General features: G+C 37.2%; 1 long non-coding RNA gene across 1 annotated transcript in view; it reads right to left on the bottom strand.

Moving 5' to 3' along the window:
• LOC140606495 (uncharacterized) overlaps positions 1 to 20,704 on the bottom strand; it is a 226,745-nt gene extending 206,041 nt beyond the window's left edge. Inside the window, exon 1 of the long non-coding RNA XR_012008821.1 lies at positions 20,550 to 20,704. This is a non-coding gene — a long non-coding RNA (uncharacterized lncRNA). The remainder of the gene's footprint in view (positions 1 to 20,549) is intronic.
• Positions 20,705 to 21,994: the final 1,290 nt, after the last annotated feature.

The following is a 21,994-nucleotide window of genomic DNA, read 5'->3' as shown; positions in this document are numbered from 1 at the left end:
AAGACCAGAGGCATGTGGATCAAATATGGTTAAAGCTAAGATCATCCTAAGAGATATAAATGAAATTTTGAGTATTTGGAGACACAAGTGATGCTCATAATAGGAAGGCTTAATATTGGAAAAGGTTAGTTCTTCTCTCCCTCCCTAACACCAACAACTCAGAATTGTGTGGCAATATTAATTAAAATTCCAATGATATTTGGAGAGAGAACTTATAATAATGTTAAAATTCATCAGGAAGAATAATGGTACACATTAAGTTTAAATCGTCCTGAGATAACAATGTCTAATGATCACCTACATGTAGCTCTTTTCTCCTTCCAGGTATGTGGGAGGATTACACTACCCCATCCCTTGCAGTTAAGTTGCTGTCATGTGACCAGTTCCAGCCAGTGAGTTGTGAGAGAAGATAAGTTGTGTCACTTATGGACAGAAGAACTTAAACGCCAATGTAAGACTTTCAGGTCTCTCTTTTCTACCATAGGAATTATGGAAGAGGATTTGTGCTGAAAAGTCACAGCAATCTAGATTACTGAGTGGTTGTATAGAGGACAGCTTTCCTGAAGAGCCATCTAAACCCACAATAGATTGTGTATGAAAAGAATCTTTGTTTCATTAAATCATTAAGATTTGGAGATTATTAATACAGCATAACCTGATCTGTGCTGATAAACTTCTATATAGGAAAAAAGAGAACTGCTGTGAACAAAGAAAAAAGACATACCAAAAAGAAAAAAAAAAAAAAAAGACATACCACAGGCTGACAGAAGATCATAAAAATGAGCCAAGGATATAATAGGGCTTTACAAAGAAAAAATAAATGGCAATATAAGAAACACTATATTTCACTACCAATTGAGAAAATGTATATTTAAATGTGATACTATTTCACACATTCATTTAATTGGACAAAATTAACAAGATTCATAAAATTAGGTTTTGGATATGAGAAAATTGAAACATATTGCTTATACATTCACACAGTTAATTTTGACACATCCCATAAAGTTGAAAAGTAATTTAACCTCAACCCAGCTATTCCACTTTCAGTTCTCTAGAGATCCTTTTACATGTTCAAGGAAGTATATAAAAGTATGTTCATTGCAATTCTGTTGGTATTAGTTTAAAAAGAGAGAGAGAGAAAGAGAGAGAAAACAATCTATTCCATTGAGGGAGTACAAAAATGTGTGGTTTATTTCTTAAATGGATCTATATAAGCATTTACCATTACAAAAAAATTCACAAATCTAATATTGAGCAGAAGAAAGTACACAAATATGCACGTGTGATCTCTCTCTCTCTCTCTCTCTCTCTCTCTCACACACACACACACACACACACACACACACAGAACCCAGCTTCCTATTATTAAAAACAAAGCTATGGATTGATTCAGACTGATCTGTTACTGTGGCAACCTCCCATGCTTTGTTTGAACTCAAAAAAAGATAGAAAATCCTTGAAATTTCTTCCTCATCATCTTCATTGAAAGCATTTTCTGAGCTCTAATGAATCATGAATAGCACTGTTTGATTGGTATAGGGTTACATAGTATGGGAAAAGCAATTTGGTTTTGTCCTTTTGAGGTTATGATTTAAATAGGAAAGTAGGAAAGTTAAGACCAGATGAGGGATGATAAAGGGGCTGACTTATGCCAATATATCAAGTAAGTGAGCAAATTCCAAAGGAAATGGTGTTATATAGATTAAGACATTAGAGACGTAGAGAGTAGCCATAGAGAGATTTGTTGATGTGCACGCAAATGTAAATATAGATGTATACAGGGGTATTTCTATTGTTTATAGAAGATAGTATTTGAAACAATATTCACACTTTCCTCAGAACAAAAAAGTGTACGAACACAGTATACTTACAGTCTAGAATCTTAGAGATACAAAAGACATGTCTCAAGAGATACTCCAGTCTAGTCTTCTTCAAAGTATAATGCATGTAATGTTATAAGATATAATATTAGTTGATACATGAACACTTTCATGCTTATTTTTATAAATTCTACTTATGGCAAATTTATATTATCATTACCTACTATATTTTATAAAGTTAATTTTTAAAGAAGTTTAAAAATGGATTGATCTGGACTTCCTGCTCAATATGTCTATAAATCTAAAACTATACAAAATAAATATTAAGAATGGTTTGGTTGGAAGAAAAATATTAAATAAAAGTAGAGGTGATCCAAAGTTATTACAAACATCATAAGACAAAACACAACATACTACAGATAGGAAAATTACTATAGGTTCTGTAGTTGAGAGCTTTATCATATGGCCTTCACTTGTCTCTGTGGTTAATATATGTGACTTTATTTTTTCAAATAAATCTGAACTATACCATTCCTTACTACTGCACAGCAGACAGGATTATCTGTGATATTTCTCCCAGAAATCTCTCAACTATGCTTGCATATCAGATAAAATCAAGTTAGCAGAGAGAAACCAGGTCAGTAATTGAACAGGGAAAATTTAATATAAAAATTATTAATGAGTAAAGACTACTAAATAGAATATAAGATCCTAAAGCAGAGCAGCAATTAAAGAGATAATTGCAGGATGCAGCTGCTATTCATAGGTCTAAGGATGAAAAAACACAGAGGAAATTTAGAAACTTATAGGAGCCCTTTCCACAGGCTGGAGATTCAGACTTCTGAGGAAAGATATGGCTGCTACTTGAGCACACAGCCCATTCATGGAAACTCAGCTGACCAAAGGTCAACCACCATAGCTAGACCATAGAGGTAGCATGCTGCTGAATGGAGAAAAAACCTGCTGCAGGGTCAAGGCCTCAGATGAACCATGAGAGCTGCAGAGGTGAATATACCTCCCATTTCTACCTACCTACCTACCTACCTACCTACGCACGCACACACACACACACACACACACATGCACACCCCAAACCAATATGCTGGCTGCCACAGCACACTGGAAAAAGGAAAATAAATCCCTCTTTTTGCTTTCACATTACAAAAATAACTCCAGCAAGAAAAAATGTCTACAGGGTCCAGCTCTAGTATCACAAAGCATAGCAAAAAAAGGATAAATTTTGGACTAAGAGGCAATAAATTAATAGCTAGTATAGCCAATTTAAAGATGTAATTCATAAGGACATACTTCCAAAAAGAATCCCCCAAAAAACAAAAACAAAATATTAGAATACACCATGAGAAAATTCTTGTGCAATGAAAATCTGAATGAGTTCTCCAAGATGAGAAAAAGTTTAAGAACGTGGATATAAAATCCTCTATTTAAAATATCCACTCTTGGACGTTGAGACATGATGGCAGAAGAGCAGGGGTCCTCAACTTATGTTGTCCCACAAACTTACCTAGATAACTTTCTAAATATCCTAAACACCTATGAATTTGATCTGAGATGTGAAGAGAAAACAGCTGGAATGCTACAGTTTTCGCTTCCAACAAGGTAGGAAGGCAAAAATAAATAAATAAACAAAGTAGGGGAGGGGAACAGCAACAAGCCGGGCAAAAAGTGGAGCCTCCAAAGCCTCTGCAGCACAAAAACCCAGCCCTGGACAAGCAGGAACTTTAAAAATCTGTGCCTGAGTTTTCCCTGACAGAAAAGTGCTTAGCAGGGAAAGAGGGCAGAATCACAAGAGGGGCAATGAAGCATCAAGATTCCTGGAGACACTAGAAGCAGAGGAGCACCTGGAAGAAAGCTCACTGCAAACCGCAGTCCAATCATGGTAAAGGGCCGGAGCACCACAACCCTCCAGGGCATTTGGGAGAAGCCAGCTGGTTATGCAGGCACCCTTTACCCTAGAGCCCGGCCATGGATGGAAGCAGCTGTTCTCTGTTCCCTTCTGGCAAGGTGGTCCCTAGGAGTGCAGGTCCGGCAGCACAGGGCGCTGGATCCAAGGGTGCCCAAGCGGACAAAGCCAGCTATCCTCCGTTCACCTGGGACAGATGGGAGCAAGGAGGGCACAGGAAAGCAAGAACTCTCCTGCTGCTGGGTGCCCTGCAAGCTGTGCAGATCACTGCACCCGTGCCTGTGCCCAGAAGCATGTAGGTCAGTGCGGACTGGGAGACTACAGTTAGTTACACGTGAGGAGCTCAACTCCAGAGCTGGAAATCTGGCCCCACTGTTTGTTTTGTTTTGTTTTGTTTTTTTCTTCACCTTACACCTGGGATAGGTGGACCCTCTAGGGAACAAGGGCCTCAAGGGTAAACAACTCATACTGAGCTCAGCACCTGGCAAGGGGTGGGGCATCTCCGCCCAGTCACAGACACCTAAGAATCAGTGCAGCAGATCCCTCCTCAAGAAGAACTGCTGGAAGAACAAGGGAAAAGCAAGTTTACTGAACAAGCAGCACTAAAAGGCTCCAGGACTGAGAGAAAATAGTATATAGAACTAGAAGGACTTTATTTTTCCTTTTCATTTCCTTTTCTTTTTCTTTATTACAACTTTTTTAATTTTTTAAATTAATTAATTAATTAATTATTTTAATTTTTATTTATTTATGATAGTCACACAGAGAGAGAGAGAGAGAGGCAGAGACATAGGCAGAGGGAGAAGTAGGCTCCATGCACTGGGAGCCTGACATGGGATTCGATCCCGGGTCTCCAGGATCGCGCCCTGGGCCATAGGCAGGCACTAAACCACTGTGCCACCCAGGGATCCCTATTTATTTATTTTAATAATAAATTTATTTTTTATTGGTGTTCAATTTGCCAACATACAGAATAACACCCAGTGCTCATCCCATCAAGTGCCCCCCTCAGTGCCTGCTACCCAGTCACCCCCACCCCCTGCTCTCCTCCCCTTCCACCACCCCCACCCCCCGCCCTCCTCCCCTTCCACCACCCCTATTTCATTTCCCAGACTTAGGAGTCTTTATGTTCTGTCTCCCTTTGTGATATTTCCTACCCATTTCTTCTCCCTTCCCTTCTATTCCCTTTCACTATTATTTATATTCCCCACATGAATGAGAACATATAATGTTTGTCCTTCTCCGATTGACTCATTTCACTCAGCATAATACCCTCCAGTTCCATCCACGTTGAAGCAAATGGTGGGTATTTGTCATTTCTAATAGCTGAGTAATATTCCATTGTATACATAGACCACATCTTCTTTATCCATTCATCTTTCGATGGACACCGAGGCTCCTTCCACAGTCTGGCTATTGTGGACATTGCTGCTATAAACATCGGGGTGCAAGTGTCCTGGCGTTTCATTGCATCTGTATCTTTGGGGTAAATCCCCAACAGTGGAATTGCTGGGTTGTAGGGCAGGTCTATTTTTAACTCTTTGAGGAACCTCCTATTACAACTTTTTTTTTTTAAATCAGGTTAAGAATTTCTAATATTCTTCTCTTTTCCCACCTTAACTACAATATTTTACCAACTCTTCATTTTTAAGCTTTTTACTTTTTGACTTTCATATTTCTACAATTACATGTCTTAGATATATTTTTCACTTCTGGATTCCCTTCAATGTATTCAATTTAATTTTAGTAGATATGAGATATGGGTTTTTGGGTTTTGTTTTTTCTGCCTCTTTTTGTTTTACAATGGTAGAAGTTAGTACCTTCTAACACGTGACTAAAATACACTCAGAACCAAGTGGAACACTGTGTTGGTTCATTCTGTGAGATTATATTCTCTCTTCCTTCCCATTCTGCCCATCTTTTGTTCATGTTTTTGTGGTCACTGTTGGGTCTTTATATAAGTATTGCTCTTTTATATAAATTTGGGATTGAGCATCTTTTAACATACAGAACAAAATATACTCAAAACCTAGAGGATCACCCTCTAGGTCCCCTCAGGGAGACTATAACTATATTCTCTCTCCATCACCACTTCCTCACCACCACCATCTCCCCCCCTTTCTTTTCTTCTTTGTGGTTTATTTTTACTATTTTAAAATTTCTTTTTCAATTTAGTGGTCCTTTTGTTTTATTTTGTACTATTCTTTCTCTTTTATTTTCTGGTCTCTTATCTCTTCAGAATCATCTAGAGTGTATTTTACTTAGGTCATGGTTGATATTTTTGACTCAGCTCACTCATATAGCTACTCTGCACTGGACAAAATGACTAGAAGGAATAATTCACCACAGAAGAAAGAACCAGAAGCAATATTCTGCCACAGAGCTACTGAACATGGATTTAAATATGATGTCAGAAATTCAATTCAGAAGTACAATTATGAAATTACTGGTGGCTCTGGAAAAAAGTGTAAAGGACTCTAGAGACTCTGTTACTGCAAAGTTGAGATCTAATCAGGCCAAAATTAAAAATACTTTAACTGAGACACAATCCAACCTGGAGGTCCTAACGACGAGGGTTAATGAGGTGGAAAGGAGAATGAGTGACATAGAAGACAAGTTGATGGAAAGGAAGGAAGCTGAGGAAAAAAGAGAAAAACAAGAGCCCACGAAGAAAGGCTTAGGGAAATAAATAATAGCTTGAGAAGGAAGAATATACTTCTAAATTGGGACTCCAGGAGAGGCTGAGAGAGAGAAGATCACAAAGTATATTTGAACAAATCATAGCTGAGAACTTCCCTAATCTGGGGAAGGAAACAGGCATTCAGATCCAAGGGACAGAGAGGATATCCCCCCAAAAAAATCAATAAAAACTGTTCAACACCTTGACATTTAATAGTGAAACTTACAAACTTCAAAGATAAAGAGAAAATTCTTTTTTTTAAAGATTATTATTTATTCATGAGAGACAGGAAGAGAGGCAGAGACCCAGGCAGAGAGGGAAGCAGGCTCCATGAAGGGAGCCCAATGTGCGACTTGACCCTGGGACTCCAGGATCTTGCCCTGGACCAAGGGACCACTGCTGAGCCATCCAAGTGTCCAAAGAGAAAATCCTTAAAGCAGCTCCAGACAAGAGACTCTTAACTTATATGGGGAGAAATATCAGATTAACAGTAGACCTCTCCACAGAGACCTGGCAGGCCAGAAAGGGCTGGCAGGATATATTCAGGGTCCTAAATGAGAAGAACATGCAGCCAAGAGTACTTTATCCAGCAAGGTTGTCCTTCAAATAGAAGGAGAGATAAGGAGCTTGTAAGATAGACAGAAGGAATATGTGACCACCAAACCAGCTTTGTAAGAAATATTAAGGGGGACCTTGTAAAAGAAAGAGGGAGCACAAAGAAACAATCCACAAAACAGGGACTGTATAGGTAACAGTGATACTAAATTCATATCTTTCAATAGTTACTCTGAGTGTGAATGGGCTAAATAATCCCATCAAAAGACGCAGGGTATGGGACTAGATAAAAAAGTAAGACCCATCTATATGCTGTCTACAAGAGACCCATTTTAGACCTAAGGACACTTCCAGCCTGAAAATGAAGGGGTGGAAAACCATTTATCATTCAAATTGTCCCCAAAAGAAAGCTGGGGTAGCAATCCTCATATCATATAAGTACAGTTTATACCGAAGACTGTAATAAGAGATGAAGAGGGATACTATACCATACATAAAAGGTCAATCCAACAAGACAACCTAACAATTATGAATATTTATGCCCCTAATCTGGAGCCGCCAAGTATGTCAATCAATTAATAACCAAAGTAAAGATATACTTAGATAATAATACACTAATAGTAGGAGAATACAACAGGGCATTCTTAGCAAATGACAGATATTCTAAGCAGAACATCACCAAAGAAACAAGGGCCTTGAATGATACACTGGACCAAACAGATTTCACAAATATATACAGAACATTCCATCCAAATGCAACTGGATGCACATTCTTCTCAAGTGCACGTGGAACTTTCTCCAGAATAGACCACATACTGGGTCACAAATCAGGTCTCAACTGATTCCAAAAGATTCAGATTGTCTCCTGCATATTTTCAGACCACAATGCTTTGAAACTAGAACTCAATCACAAGAAATTTAGAATAAACTCAAACACATAGAAGTTAAAGAGCAACCTACTAAAAGATGAATGGGTCAATCAGGAAATTAGAGAAGAATTAAAAAGATTAATGGAAACTAATGAAAATGAAAATACAACCATTCAAAATCTTTGGGATACAGCAAAACTAGTTCTAAAGAGGGAAATACATCATAATACAAGCCTCCCTCAAAAAACTGGGAAAACTCAAACACACAAGCTAACCTTGCACCTAAAGGAACTGGAGAAAGAACAGCAAATAAGCCTAAACCAAGCAGAAGAAGAGAGATAATAAAGATTACAGTAGAACTCAATGACATAGAGACCAGAAGAACTGTAGAACAGATCAACAACACTAGAAGTTGCTTCTTTGAAAGGATTAATAAGATAGATAAACCATTTGCCAGCCTTATTAAAAAGAAAAAAGACTCAAATTAATAAAATCATGAATGAAAAAGGAGATCACAACCAATACCAAGGAAATACAAACAGTTTTAAAAACATATTATGAGAAGCTATATGTGAATAAATTAGGAAGTCTAGAAGAAATGGATGCATTTCTGGAACTGGAACACGAAGAAATAGGAAACCTGAACAGGTCAATAACCAGGGAGGAAATTGAAGCAGTCATCAAAAACCTCCCAATACACAAAAGTCCAGGGTCAGATGGCTTCCCAGGGGAATTCTATCAGACGTTTAAAGAAGAAACAATACCTATTCTACTAAAGCTTCTCTGAAAGATAGAAAGGGATGGAATACTTCCAAACTCGTTTTATGAGACCAGCATCACCTTAATTCCAAAACCAGACAAAGACCCCAGCAAAAAGGAGAATTATAGACCAATATCCCTGATGAACACAGATGCAAAAATTCTCAACAAGAGACTAGCCAATAGGATCCAACAGTACATTAAGAAGATTATTCATCATGACCAAGTGGGATTTATCCCCCAGATGGAAGGCTGGTTCAACACTCGTAAAGCAATCAACGTGATAGATCATATCAGCAACAGAAAACAAGAACCATATGATCCTCTCAATAGATACAGAGAAAGCATTTAACAAAATATAGCATCATTCCTGATCAAAACTCTTCAGAGTATAGGGATAGAGGGAACATTCCTCAGCATCTTTTTTTTTTTTTTCATTCCTCAGCATCTTAAAATCCATCTATGAAAAGCCCACAGCAAATATCATTCTCAATGGGGAAACACTGGGAGCCCTTCCCCTAAGATCAGGAACAAGACAGGGATGTCCACTCTCACCACTGCTATTCAACATAGTACTAGAAGTCCTAGCCTCAGCAATCAGACAACAAAAAGGAAAAAAAGGCATTCAAATTGGCAAAGAAGTTAAACGCTCCCTCTTTGCAGATGACATGATACTGTACATAGAGAACCCAAAAGACTCCACCCCAAGATCGCTAGAACTCATACAGCAATTCGGCAGTGTGGCAGGATACAAAATCAATGCCCAGAAATCAGTGGCATTTCTATACACTGAGACTGAAGAAAGAGAAACTAAGGAGTCAATCCTATTTACAATTGCACCCAAATGTATACGATACCTAAGAATAAACCTAACCAAAGAGGTAAAGGATCTATACCCTAAAAACTATAGAACACTTCTGAAAGAAATTGAGGAAGACACAAAAATATGGAAAAATATTCCATGCTCATGGATTGGCAGAATTAATATTGTGAAAATGTCAATGTTACCCAGGGCAATTTGCATGTTTAATGCAATCCCTATCAAAATCCCATGGACTTTCTTCAGAGAGTTGGGACAAATCATCTTAAGATTTGTGTGGAATCAGAAAAGACCCCAAATAGCCAGGGGAATATTGAAAAAGAAAAAAACAGCCAGGGGCATCACAATGCCGGATTTCAAGTTTTATTACAAAGCTTTGGTCATCAAGACAGTGTGGTACTGGCACAAAAACAGACACATAGATCAATGGAACAGAATAGAGAACCCAGATATGGGCCCTCAAAGCTATGGTCAACTAATATTCGACAAAGCAGGAAAGACTATCCACTGGAAAAAGGACAGTCTCTTCAATAAATGGTGCTGGCAAAATTGGACGGCCACATGCAGAAGAATGGAAACTAGAACCATTCTCTTACACCATACACAAAGATAAACTCAAAATGGATGAAAGATCTAAATGTGAGACAAGACTCCATCAAAATCCTACAGGAGAACAGAGGCAACACCCGTCTTGAACTTGGCCACAGCAACTTCTTGTAAGAGACATCTATGAAGGCAAGGGAAACAAAAGCAAAAATGAACTATTGGGACTTAATGAAGATAAAAAGCTTCTGCACAGAAAAAAAAAAAAAAAACAGTCAACGAAACTAAAAGACAACCTACAGAATGGGAGATAATATTTGCAAATGACATATCAGATAAAGGGTCAATATCCGAGATCTAGAAAGAACTTATCAAACTCAACATCCAAGAAACAAACAATCCAATCATGAAATGGGCAGAAGACATGAACAAACATTTCTCCAAAGAAGACATAGACATGGCCAACAAGTACATGAGAAAATGCTCCATATCACTTAACATCAGGGAAATACCAATCAAAACCACAATGAAATACCACCTCATATCAGTGAGAATGCCTAAAATTAACAAGACAGGAAACAACAAATGTTGGAGAGGATGTGGAGAAACGGGAACCCTCTTGCACTGTTGGGAATGGAAACTGCTATAGGGCCTCTGGAAAACAGTGTGGAGGTTCCTCAAGAAGTTAAAAATAGAGCTACCCTATGACCCAGCAATTGCACTGCTGGGTATTTACCCCAAAGATACTGATGTAGTGAAACACTGGGACACCTGCACCCCAATGTTCATAGCAGCAATGTCCACAATAGCCAAACTGTGGAAGGAGCTGCAATGTCCATTGAAAGACGAATGGATAAAGAAGATGTGGTCTATGTATATGATGGAATATTACTCAGCCATTAGAAATGACAAATACCCACCATTTGCTTCAATGTGGATGGAACTGGAAGGTATTTTGCTGAGTGAAGTCAATCGGAGAAGGACAATCATCACATGGTTTCACTCATATGTGGAATATAAGAATATAGTGAAAGGGATTATAAGAGAAAGGAGGGGAACTGAATGGGAAAAATTAGAGAGGAGGACAAACCATGAGAAACTCCTAATTCTGAGAAACAGTGTTGCAGAAGGGGAAGTTGGTAGGGGGATGGAGTAACTGGCTGATGGGCACTGAGGAGGGCACTTGATGGGATGAGCACTGAGCATTATATGTTGGCAAGTTGAATTTAAATAAAAAATAAACAAAATAAAATATCCACTCTTGTGAAAGTTATCATAAGAAAAGCAGGAAACCTAGAACCATTCTTAAGAATTATTGAATTCCATAAAACTTTTATGGCAAAAGATACTATAAACAAAATCAAAAGATAAAAAGACTTGGGAACATACAAACTGTCTGCATTATATATGAGAAACAAAGAATAATTATCATTAATTTACAAAGAGCTTCTTCAAACTGATTAGAAAAGATAAACCAATAAAAGTAGGCAAAGTATTTGAAGAGGCAATCACAGAAAATAAAATGCAAAGTCCAATAAATATATGATAATATACTCAAACAGAAGAGCAGATAAAATACAAAATACAAAATGTTTACAAGGTCAAATTTTTCCCTCTGACTGAAAAATTTTAACATCTCAAGAACCAATTAAGTAAAAATAAATTGACTCACACATTGTTGAAAGATGTAACTGTCAAAGGTTTTTGAATAGCCTTCTGGCAATATGGATTAAAATGTATAATGCAGATATCCTTGACCAAGCAATCCAAGCTAGGCAATTTATTTTAAAGACAAAAATAAAATATACATATATAGACATATGATTTTTTATGAAAACATTATTCTGTTAGCAAAAAAAAATGGAATAATCAGAACAGCTCTCAATATGGAAAGAGTTGACAAAATTATGGTACATTTTTCAAAACTGATCAAATTTTGAGTGCTGACTTGAAAGTGTATTCAAGAAACAGGGGTGTCTGTGTGGCTAATTCAATTAAGCATCAAACTTTTGATTTTGGCTCAGGTCATGATCTCAGGGTTGTGAGATGGAGCCCCCACTACATGAGGAGCTGCTTGGGATTCTCTCTCTCCCTCTCCCCTTCCTGCACTCTCTCTCCTCCTAAATAAATAAATATGTATTCATGTAATAGAATGAAGTGAAAAACTTATATTGTATCTTGTTTTCACGATAAAATTTCATATGTATAAAACCAGTATAATCTTGCATAAGTAAAAAATATATATACAATGTTAAGCATTACATTTTTTTTTAACAGTGAATACACCGAGGAGGGCAGAAATTGGAGTTTGAGAGAAAACAGTATTAACTTAAAATATTTCCATATTGCTTAAATTATTAAATTAGGCATGTATTACTTTAATGACTGATAGTTTTAGATACAATTGTTGCTCTAATACTGGCCTATGAACCCCTAAATCCCTTTTTCTTTTTGGCTGAGGATAACTGAGCCAATTTCATCTGAATAACAGTAATTTAAAAAATTAGACATAGTGAAATGTAAGACCCTCCTTTCCCAATATTATGTAAGGTGTGTGGGAGATGTGCTGTCAGATGGAAGGAGGGAGTATGGCTGCCTTCGAGAGGAAGAGAAGTGGGCTGTGCAAAGGTTTCAAGGATGGATACAGATGAGCAAAGCTGAAGGGTGCTTTTCTAAGCAGAAGTGGAGTAGGCAGTGAGTTCTATTTTCATGTTCTTCATTCACAAGAAATAGTATCATCAAAAAAGAAAAAATATGCAAACAACCTTCACCCTTCAGAGTACAGCAGAAGGATCAGAGGATGCCATCTGCCTCATGCACTATCACAGGAAATTAATTTTCTAGCAAATCCAGATTTCTACTTCAAACTATCCACTTGAAAAGCAGGGGAAATTCTAGAAGTAAATGGTCAAGGTAACTATGCACAGTACGAGTGAAATATGACTAAGTTATAAAACCAGTGGCAGAGTCAGCCTAGAGAATAGAGGATGGATGCTTCTGGACACTGGCAATCAAAGCATGGTTGACTGGTTATACCAATGTCTAAGATGGAAGCATTCCTTTGGAATGCACTGGAGGGTGCACATTGATTAAGCACTAAGTACCAGATATTCAACAAACTAGATTTCACTGAATACATATGATAACTGTAGAAAAAGTATTATTACACCTCTATTTTATAGATGAGAAGCTTAGGAAGGAGACTGACTTGTCCTCTGTACAATGCTAATACGTGACCAAGCCATAAACCAAACCTAGTCCAGATAGCAATCTCTATGATCTTTATAATACAGCGGCTCCAGAACTGGCTTACGGTCACAGAAGGATGTTAGTGAACTGTTAAGTTTCAAATTCAACATATTGACTCTATGTAAGCTATGGGTCTAGAAGAATTTTGCTATGGAGAATCAGAAAAATATGTGACTTGGATATTGCCTTCAGAAGATTTATGTTTGGGGTTTCTAAACTCATAGAAGTAGCTGGCTTCCAGCAGTATATCATATAATTGCCTACAGAATCCAGACAGCAAATATATATGAAAACAAGTAAGCCCAGTAGGGACTGGGCAATTAATATGCCCAATGCAATTAATTGTGCAATTAATATGCAATTAATTATGGCCCAATGTAAATTAGAACAGTGCTTTCAAAAATTGACACCATTATACAAGATCTTTTTAAATAAAGGATGATCATCCCCTAATGCTTCTCCATTTATCAGCTCAATCTGATTTTTAATTAATCTCTATGCTCAATGTAGATCTCAGGTGAGAGTTAGAGTTCAAGAGTTGCATGCTTTATTGACTGAGCCAGGTAGATGCCCCCAATTTGGCCTGTTCTTGAACTTGGTAGGAATGAATGGTACCTCATGGAAGATTACCTCAAATTTAATGTCTTGTTTCCACCATTAAGGCATATTATTGAAATTACTGACTCTTGTCTAATCAATAGACAATCATTATAGACATTATAGATTGGCTATATTCTGTTCAGTTTGTTTTTTTCAATAATCTCTCAACTGAAGTTTGCCATGACTTCTGAAAGGACATGAAATACCTACATGCAGCAACCTGTGGAGTACCTCAACCACTTCTAATCACGTAATCTCTGTAAGCAACATCTTAAATGCATTCGCCTTTCTCCTGGAGTATAGATATGACACTACACTGATGACGTCCTCCTCCAAGCTCCATAAAACTTCCCTAGGCAACATTCTAAGCAAACAAATATTAAATCACTTCATAACCAGTATATCGGTGGAATACACATATTCCTCTGCTAGCCCTTGAGAGGAACACAAGAAATACAAATCAATTTTGTCTAACCTCAGGGAGCTTACAATCTTTTTGTCCATTCCATAAATTCATTTTTAAAAGTTTTGATAAATTACCATGTGGTAAGCTGTAACTAGCTAGGGAGGCAGGCCACACAAAAACTTTCTCTTTCAAACACAAAATATAGTATTGTAACACCAGCATTTTTATTATTAAATATTAAAGGAGCAAAAGTTTAAGTGCCAATGACTGATAAAAGTCATAGGACTATGAGAGTCTGGAAGCAAGAAAAGTCACAAGATATGTGACCTTCTGTGAGAACTTCTTGTGAAGATATTCAGCTGGTATTTATAAAGAGGAGTTTATTAGCAAACCTCAGAGATATCATGAGTTCAGTTCCAGACCACTACAATACAGCAAATATTGCAATAAAATGAGTCAAATAAATTCTCTGCCTTCCAAGTACATATGAAAGTTAGGTTTACACTATGGAGCAGTCTATTAAGTGTGCAATAACATGTCTACAAAAATAATGTGCATTTCCTGATTTTATAATCCTTTGTCACTAAAAAATGCTAACCATCGTCTGAGCTTTCAGGGAGTCATAACCTTTCTTGCCTCATGTTGACAGCCACTGACTGAAAGTTGGGGTGATTGTGGCAATTTCTTAAAATAAGAAAATGAAGCCTGCTACATTGATCAACTTGTCTTTTCATGAATGATTTCTCTGTAGTAATGTGATACTGCTTGATGGCATTCTACCCACAGCACTTCTTTCAAAATTGTGGGGTCACTCCTCTCAAACCCTGCTACCAACTAAGTTTATATAATACTCTAAATCCTTTGTTGTCATTTCAACAATCTTTACAGCTTCTCCACCAGAAGTAGAGTCCATCTCAAGAAACCACTTTCTTTGCTCATCCAGATGAAGCATCTCCTTACCAATTCAAACTTCTTTTCATGTGATTGAAGCAGTCACATCTTCAGGCTCCACTCCTAATTCTAGTTTTCTTACTCTTTCTATCACATCTGAAGTTACTTCTTGAATCCCTCCCAAGTCATCCATGAGGATGGGAATCAACAAATTGCAAATTCTTGTTAATGTTGATATTTTGCCTTCTTCCCATGAATCATGAATGTTCTCAATAGCATCTAGAATGATAAATCCTTTCCCAAAGATTTTCAGTTTACTTTGCCTAGATCCATCAGAGGAATCACTATCTATAGCAGTTATAGCCTTACAAAATTTATTTTAAAAAATAAGACTTGAAAGTCTAAATTATCCCTTGATCATCCCTCGATCAGTAGGCTGCTGAATGGATGTTGTGTTAGCAGGCATGAAAACAACATTAATCTTGTACAACTCCATCAGAGGTCTTGGGTGACAAGGTGCATTGTCAATGAGCAGTCATATATTGAAAAGAATCTTCTTTTTTGAGTGGTAGGTTTCAACAGTGGGTTTAACATATTCAGTAAAACATGCTATAAACAGATGTGTTGTCATCCAGACATTGCTGTTCCATTTATAGAGCACAGGCCATAATAGATTTAGCATAACTCTTAACTTAAATTCACCACCTGCATTGGCCCCTAACAGGAGAATAAGCCTGTCCTTGAAGCCAGGTATTGACCATTCCTCTCCACCTATGAAGGTTCTAGATGGCATCTTCTTCTGATAGAAGCTGTTTCAGCTACACTGAAAAACTGTTGTTTAGTGTAGTCACCTTGATTAATAGCTTAGCTAGATTTTTTGGATAACTTGCTTCTATATTAGCACTTGCCGGTTTACCTTTCATTTTTATGTAATGGAAATAACTTCTTCCCTTAAACCTCACGAACCTCTGCTAGCTTCAAACTTTTCTTCTGCAGCTTCCTTACTTGTCTCAGGCTTCACAGAATTAGAAAGTTAGGGCCTTGCTTGGGATTAGGCTTTGGTTTAAGGGACTACTGTGGCTGATTCAATCTTCTATCCAGACCACTAACACTCTCTGTCCATCAGCAATAAGGCAGTTTCACTTTCTTATCATTTCTGTGTCCACTGAGCAGCACTTATAACTTCCTTTAAGAACTGTTCCTTTGCATTTACAACCTAACTTTTTGGCACAATGGGCCTAGCTTCCAGCCTATCTTGGCTTTCAACGTGCCTTCCTCACAAGGCTTAATCACCTCTAGCTTTTGATTTAAAATGAAATATGTGATTTTTTCCTTTCTCTTGAACACTTAATGGCCATTATATGGTTATTAAATGGCCTAAATGCAATATTGTTGTGTCTTAGGAAATAGAGGGACCCAAGGAAAGGGAGAAAAACAAGGGAATGACCAGTCAATGGAGCAGTCAGAACGCAGACAATATTTATCAAGTTTGAGACACCTGGGTGGCTCAGCGGTTGAGTGTCTGCCTTCAGCTCAGGGTGTGATCCCGGAATCTGGGATCGAGTCCCATATTGGGCTCCCGGCAAGGAGCCCACTTCTCTCTCTGCCTCTCTTTCTTTCTGTGTGTGTCTCTCATGAATAAATAAATAAAATTTTCAAAAAAAATTTCTTATCAAGTTCATTGTCTTATATTGGCACAATTTATGGTACCCCAAAAACAATTACAAAGTAACGTCAAAAATCACTGATCACAGAGTACCATAACAAATAATAATGAAAACGTTTGAAATATTGTGACAATTACCAAAATGTGACACAGAGACACAAAGTAAATAAATGCTATTGGAAAAATGGTGCTGACAGTCTTGCTCAATTCAGGGTTGCCACAAAACTTCAATTTGTAAAAAACAAAATCAGTAATGTATACTAAAGTGAAGTACGATAAAACAAGATATGCTCATATTTTGTCATTATCATTTTTTTTTTTGGCCTCAACTCCTTCCCAGCGTAAATTTTTAAGTAAATTTCTCTCATTCTGGAAAAATCACTGCACTCTAGGTTTCTGTATTTTTCCCTCATTCCCAACCACAAGTTCTGATTGCCAAGAATACTATTCATAGAATTTTGAACTAGGAAGAGATCTTTTGAACACAGAAAAGAGACCCACTATCTATACTGAAACAGGGATAGGGGTCTGGAGGCTGGTCCATTCAGCTTCCCCCTCATTTCCCCTCAGCAAAAATCAGGACATCTCAAAAGGAACATATCATCTATTTTTTTAGCCACTGATTTAGATCAACTCACTAACCAAGAGTTTACCAAAGAAGATAAATGTTCAACTGCCAGTAGTTTTAATACTATTTAGTGGTGCCTGCTAACATGAAATTTTCTAGTCCAATGCATCTGTTAACCACTCTCACTTCACCATCAAAATAAACATTACTTCTAATGTATCCTCAAGAGCAACTACATAATTTACAAACAAAACAAAACCAAAAAAACCCATGTTAAATATTTTAAGAAGCTGGCAGAAGGGCATTAATCAAGAGGTCCTTCACATGAAAACTCTGACACATAGGGTGCGTGCCCACAAAGTCAGTGGGCTTACCCTTCTTATTTTTAACCCTAAAAATGTAGGCAGTAAATTGGTAACTAGAAAAATGATGAATTCCTGTGAGAGTCACTTCTGGCTTAAACCACTTTTCCCCACATTTTCCATCTAGGAAGTATGGGTGAGTCATTCAATGTGTCTTTGAGGAAGAGTTGGATAGTCTCACTGTAGATTTCAAAACATAGTTCCTGAGATTTGAATTTTACCCTCTAGCAAAAACAGAACAAAAAGTCATAAATAAAAACTCACAACTGCCCATCAGTGACCCATATTTTGCCTCTTTTGCTTTAAGCTTTTTTGTTGCAGACACTGTTCTTGACTCCTTTAAGTGAAGTTCTGAAGTTGGAAAGCAAGGTAAAATATTATAGTGGCCAAGGGAGGTTAGCCTGATTTTTTAGATGAAACAGATGGGCAATCAAGGGATTTGAGCATTCTCTCTCTATCTTATTACATATTTTGAAGTTTTTCTCCAAGAGTAGTGAGTAAACTAAACCTTAGAGAATTAGTTTGATGCAGGTAGACAAAACTCTTCCCTTTTAGTAGCTTTTCATACCCTTCCCCTCACCAGGCTTCAGAGTAGTGAATCCAAGAAAAAATCTTCAGCATCTTCGAACAGTAGAAGGGCTGCTAAAGAAATGCAGCTTGGAAGGGGAGCATCTTATAGTTGGCTTATTTTATTGTATCATGTCTGGCCAGAATCTATAAGGCCATCAGTCTAAAAAATAAGATAATTAACAGGAAAAGAAAGCTTAATTTTTTTTCCATATAGTCCCCCACCAAAGAATCACTTGTATTTTATGTTTTAAAACAGGAAGGAATAAATATGTTGGGTTGGCCCACACAACCATTAATTCATAAACTCAGGGATTAACATTTTGCAAGAGTTAACTCATGGTACTCTAAAGCTAAATTATTTCTGACCACATTTGCCTAAAAAATAGAAGATATGAGCATCCCTTCAAGACAACTAACTAAAAATCCTCTCACCCTTGAAAAGAGTGTAATGAAAACTACATAATGCAAAGCAGAAAATAAAACTATTAAAAAAAATAAAATAAAACTATTTGTGTCAGGCTTTTGGATGTGGCATTTTTTTAGGAGTAGACTTTCTTAATTATACTGGCAGAAGTAAATGTACATAAGACGGGCTGACACATGGGAAAAGCTATAGCATCCCAAAGCTTTTGAGAAGAAAGGTGTTATCAATTGGGATTTTAGAAGGTAGCTAATTCATTTATGAATAAATACTCCTTAAAAATTCTCATGTGCTCAGGATTAAATGACTTCATTAATATGTAATGATACTTTAAAATTAAGAGATCCCTTCCTGAGTTCCATTTATGGAGATCAAAAGATGACCACATCCATGTCCAGATGTGCAAATGTAATCAGAGGCAGAAAAAAAACAAAACAAAACAAAACAAAACAAAAAAAACATTGCGTCCTTTACCCCACCATCATCCTCAATTCAGACACCTGCAGTCACTACCTGCCAGAAACTGAACACCTACTTGATTTCTTTTCCTGATCAGGTACTGATATTTGAAGAAGATATCTTTTCATACCCAAACTGAGGTGGATATCCTTTGGTGGAAATGAAGAAGGGACATGAAAACAAGAATTGGAAAGTTGAAAGGCAGTGGCCTTGTGATTTACATTACATTCCCACAAGCACAATACTGGAGGCAGCAGGCAGTAGGGAACACATGCATGATATTGCAGGCTAAAGCCAGAGGATAAAGCATTTTGTTTTTCTTTAAATTCATTTTTTCTATTGTTGTTGTTATGCTCTCTATTAGTTCAGAGTAACAGCCACTGGGGAGTAAGATAAGATCCCAGCTCAGTATAGTAAAGCCAAGCCAGATAAATCTCTGCTAGATACGGGAAGTTGGATGGGAAACTGTGAACATCAAACTCTCCTTGAGCTGTAAATCTGAGAAAAGGATTCAATTACTATTCAAAGAGACAGCAGAAATAAAGAAATATCCCACACTGTCTCTTGACAGATTCGGAACGGCACCTACCTCACCCAAGAACAAGTGTTCCTAATTCTATAACTCTTTGAAAATATTATCATAAAGTATTGGAAAGGTCTAACAAATAATAGGCCTGGGTGGAAGATAAATAGATGTAACAATTGTAAACTTCATTTTTTTTTATTACCACTTACTGGGCAGTAAGATCTAGTACTATTTTTTACTTGATATGGAAATGTGTTTCTCTCTCAAGATTATCAAAGCAGTGGGAAACCACTTGTCTTCCTGACTCTTTTTGCCCAGGCAATTTATATTAAGGATGAATTTGCCCACTTCTAATATGTCTCACCATGGAGCATTTCAATTTCTAATTTTATACAAGCTTAAAATGAAAAAAAAAAAAAACAAAAATACTTGTAAATTCATCTTTTTGATATGTGCAAGTGATATAATAAAAGCAAATTATAATTCTTTGGAGGTCACACACATCAGCATTTTCCTTGCTTTCTTTGGTTCTGCCTTATCTATAATTTTTTGGTTCAATCTGGTTCAATCTGTTGGAAGAATCCCATCCACAAGGACTAACCTGCCAATCACAGTCAGTATAAGATGTAAAATAAAACCTACAGGTCTGTGTTTAGGATCCATAGCCTGTCATCACCACCACTGCCCCCATACCTCAATCTTCTCCACCACCAAGCTCCACTTACCACCCATTCTCCCTTCCATCACTTCACCATCTCTCCTTGTCTCCATCACCATTATCACCATCACCACCTCTTCTCTGCCCTCCACGAATTCCCTCATAACCTCTCATCTCCACTCCTCCCGTGTCCTATTCCTTACTTGACCAATACACTTCCTCCTTTCTTCAGGCCTATTGGAGCTTAGAGATGAGACATGATCTGAAAATCAGGATCTGGAGGCCCTTCCCTCACTGGTTCTCTTCTCTATGCTGAGTTTCTATGGCTGCCAATAACTTGGTAAACTTGAGCTCTCTCATTCTAGAACTTTAAGAGTCCATTGTAGAAAATAAGCTCTTTCTAAACTCTATGCATGTCCCACCTCTTTTCCAAACTAACCTCTGCCCTCAATTCAGATAAGTAACCTCTGCTTGCTTGGATACTTGACTGCTCTTTCATTCCTCTCCTTAAAGAACTATCAAAGAACCCCGTTTCCCACCCATATCCAGTCTTCATATCTAAGTCCATCTCTCATATCCAAGTCTATTTTGCCTGATTGTTTATCCCACTCTTACCAAATTTTTGTGTCTAGACCTCACACACTGTACCAAAGCCTTACAGAATTATAATAAGTCTTGTTCCTTTGTTTCTGATTTGCCCTTTCCATTTCCCTCTAGAGTCATTTTACTTTGAAATATAAGTCTTGTTTCTAGCAAGAAGTATCACAGATTTAAGCACATAAAATACTACAAGATTTAGCTTTTTGTGTTCAATTGTTATGAAGAATAGGATGGACACACCATATTTGTTGAGAGTCAATCCAATGTATTAAGCTTTTAGACTTCTTCTGGTGTACTGGAAATGTGAATGTTCCCAATTTGACTCCTCTAAAGGAAATATTGCTGAAAATCTATAAGGTTTCTGAAATTTGAGGTAAGATTCATGTGCCTTGTGTTCTTGCTCAAGAAGAAATAGCATGAATGGCATTGTTAATAAAGAAGCTCCATTATTCTCAAAAGTTTAACTTAAGACCAGTTGATTGCCAAAGAGAAAACATGCTGAATCAATTCATATGACAAGTACTAGTTCATTTTCCAAGAATGTAGAAACAGTAACTTGGATTTGGTTCAACCAGTTTGCTACCAAATCAACAATTAGTATAAAAAGGACATATGAAAATAAAACGCAAGGAAGTGGAGGAAATTAAAATGCAAGTAATGCTTTCCTTTTCCTCAGGTTAGACTCCAATGTTTCATGGTCTAAGAACACATAAAGGTTGAATGACCAGAAGTCATGAATTCAGAGAAAGGTCAAAACAATACTCAGGGGTCTACCAACTACCATATCAATAAATTCCTTGCTATGCCACAATGATTTATTTCCCTGTTTCACTGATTTCTATGTCAGAATTAGGAAAATGCCTTCAGCATCCAAAGGTGCATAATCAAAAATAGACTGCAAAAGAGACTTCATTATAAACAACAGATATAAATTCTGGCAAACTTAAAGAGAACATGATTATTGGAAAGATTGTGGATAGCTAACATAATCAATGGAAAGAGTGCAGAACTAGGCTCTGGGTAGCAGGACCATACCAAGACATATAAG

The sequence above is a fragment of the Canis lupus genome, chromosome 16, assembly GCF_048164855.1.
Source record: "Canis lupus baileyi chromosome 16, mCanLup2.hap1, whole genome shotgun sequence".
Taxonomy (NCBI): Eukaryota; Metazoa; Chordata; class Mammalia; order Carnivora; family Canidae; genus Canis; species Canis lupus.
This window is presented reverse-complemented; position numbering and strand designations above follow the sequence as displayed.